The sequence below is a fragment of the Hylobates moloch genome, unplaced genomic scaffold (genome assembly GCF_009828535.3).
Source record: "Hylobates moloch isolate HMO894 unplaced genomic scaffold, HMol_V3 SCAFFOLD_7, whole genome shotgun sequence".
In the NCBI taxonomy this organism is placed as follows: domain Eukaryota; kingdom Metazoa; phylum Chordata; class Mammalia; order Primates; family Hylobatidae; genus Hylobates; species Hylobates moloch.
In genome coordinates this window covers 84,147,048-84,149,905 of record NW_026652282.1, presented here as the reverse complement: position 1 = coordinate 84,149,905, position 2,858 = coordinate 84,147,048, and the positions used below count along the sequence as shown (strand labels likewise).

The 2,858-nt window shown below is 46.5% G+C and overlaps 1 non-coding gene across 1 annotated transcript; it reads right to left on the bottom strand.

Annotated features, from left to right (window-relative positions):
- Positions 1 to 1,604: 1,604 nt before the first annotated feature.
- Positions 1,605 to 1,709, bottom strand: LOC116812315 (U6 spliceosomal RNA). Its single transcript, XR_004370627.1, has one exon. It is a non-coding gene; the product is annotated as a U6 spliceosomal RNA (small nuclear RNA).
- Positions 1,710 to 2,858: the final 1,149 nt, after the last annotated feature.

Below are 2,858 nucleotides of genomic sequence, written 5' to 3'. Positions count from 1 at the left end.
TAGTCACCCAGCAAGTCTACCAGGCTCCAGGTTGGTACTGGGGGTGGTCTGCACAGAGTCCTGTGATGTGAACTGTCTCTGGGTCTCTCAGCTGTGGAAACCAGCACCTGTTCTGGTGGAGATGGAAAGGGGGTGAAATGGACTCTGTGAAGGTTCTTAGCTTTGGTGGTTTAATGCACTATTTTTGTGCTGGTTGGCCTCCTGCTGGGAGGTGGTGCTTTCCAGAGATCATTAGCTGTGGTAGTATGGGGAGGAACAGGTGGTGGGCGGGGCCCTAGAACTCCCAAGAGTATATATGACCTTTGTCTTCAGTTACCAGGGTGGTTAGGGTAGGACCATTGGCAGGGCTAGGTGTGTCTGAGCTCAGAGTCTCCTTGGGTGGGTTTTGCTGCAGCTGCTGTGGGGGATGGGGGTGAGGCTCCCAGGTCAATGGAGTTATGATCCTAGAAGGATTATGGATGTCTCTACTGTGTTGTGCAGGTTGTCAGAAAAGTGGGGGAAAGCCGGCAGTCACAGGCCTCATGCAGCTCCCACAGAACCCAAAGGGCTGGTCTCACTCCCACTGTACCCCCACCCCCACCCCACCAACAGCACTGAGTCTGTTTCCAGACAGTGAGTGAGCAGGGCTGAGAACTTGCCCCAGGCTACCCACCTCTCAGCTGTGAAAGCAAGTATGGCTTTCCTTCTTCCCCCACCTGTGGAGTCTGCACACCAGATTCATGCCCCACCCCCCACCAAGTTCTGACCAGAAGACTTCTCGATCAGTTCAAACTGTTTTTTTGTTGTTTGTTTGTTTGTTTGTTTTTGAGACAGAATTTTGCTCAGTCGCCCAGGCTGGAGTGCAGTGGCATGATCTCGGCTCACTGCAACCTCCGCTTCTCGGGTTCAAGTGATTCTCCTGTCTCAACCTCCCGAGTAGCTGGGATTACAGGCATGCGCCACCACGCCTGGCTAATTTTTGTATTTTTAGTAGAGACGAGGTTTCACCATGTTGGCCAGGCTGGTCTCGAACTCCTGACGTCAGGTGATCCACCCTCCTCACCCTCCCAAAGTGCTAGTATTACAGGCGTGAGCCACTGTGCCCGGCCTCAGTTCAAATTGTTACAAAGTTCGGTTGGAGATTTCTTTCTCCCTGTGACCTTTTCCAAGTGCCTCTGGACGCCCTACCAAAGGACCCCTGTAAGGCCAGGCAGAAATGGTTTGCTAGGGGACCCAATGAGCTCACAGGGCTTTTCCTGCTCTTTCCTCTACTCCTGTATTTCGCTCGGTGTCTAAATTGACTCAGCTCCAAGTAAGGTCAGAATCTTCTCCCATAACCTAGGCCTTCAGTTTCTCCAGTGGGAGTGTGTGTTCAGGGGTAGACGATCTCCCTTTCCCACTTCCACACTCACAGTATTTGGTGTGCCTCCTGGGTCCTGCAGGAGTAGTCCGCTTCCTTCAGAGGGTCTGTGGGTCCTCTTGGGTTTCCTGATTTATTTCTGCAGTCATTCTGGAGCAAAAATTCATGATGCGAGCCTCCACATGCTGCTCTGTTCGTCCAAGTTGGAGCTGCAATCTAGTCTTGCCTCCCATCTGCCATGATCCACCTTCTTCTTCTTGTTTGTTTTTATATGGAACACTTCACGAATTTGTGCATTATCCTTGTGCAGGGACCATGCTAATCTTCTCTGCATCATTCTAATTCCAGTACATGTGTTGCTGAAGCGAGCGTACGTGCTTAGGTTCTGATGGCCTGTAGAGGCAGGAGACAGAGCCTTGGTCCTAAGTAAGGCAGGGGGTTGGAACTGAAACACCTGTAGGAAGTTGGGAGTTTCAAAGGACTACACCTTCAATAAGGTTGAACTAGACAAAAATTCATTCACCAGCATAGGAAGACAAACTGGGTTCTAAGAAGGTAGAAAACAGGGTCTCCCTCTGAGGCCTGCTTTCACATGGGTTTGGGATTCAAAATTTAGAACTCCTACACTGTCCAGGAACCCTCTACACCAAAAAATGAGTACAAAGTGTATACTCACTTAAGAGTATAACTATTGTTATTCCTACCTAGCAGAAGCAACATAAAACAGCTCTAGAGAGACATATCCCTCACAAGATCCTCACAAGTAAAGCTGCACTGAACACAATTTAAAATAAAAAATTACAAAACACATGAAAAAACACCACACCATAATCAAATGTCTGAAGACACAACACATAGAATTAGACCCCAAAATATGCAGACTCATCTAATACACACTATAAAATTGCTTAAAATGATTAAAGATACAATTGAAAACGTAAGAAAAGAACAAGACATTATTTTATTTTTACAGATTTGAGGCTACAAATGCAGCTTTGTTACATGGATATATTGTGTAGTGGTGAAGTTTGGGCTTTAAAGTGTAACCATCACTCAAATCATATACATAGAACCCATTAGGTAATTTTTTTTTTTTTTTTGAGACAGAGTTTCGCTCTGGCTCACTGCAATCTCTGCCTCTTGGGTTCAAGCGATTCTCCTGTCTCAGCCTCACGAGTAACTGGGATTACAGGTGTGTGCCACCAAGCCCAGCTAATTTTTCGTATTTTTAGTAGAGACGGAGTTTCATCATGTTGGCCAGGCTGGTCTCAAACTGCTGAACTCAGGTGATCCACCCGCCTTGGCCTCCCAAAGTGCTGGGATTACAGGTGTGAGCCACTGTGCCTGACCCATTAGGTAATTTTTTATCCCTTACACCTCTTGCACCTCCCACCTTTCTGGGTCTACAATGTCTATTATTCCACTCCAGTACACTATTTTTATTTTATTTTATTTATTTTTTATTTATTTTTATTTTTATTTTTATTTTTTTTTTGAGACAGAGTCTAGCTCTGTCGCC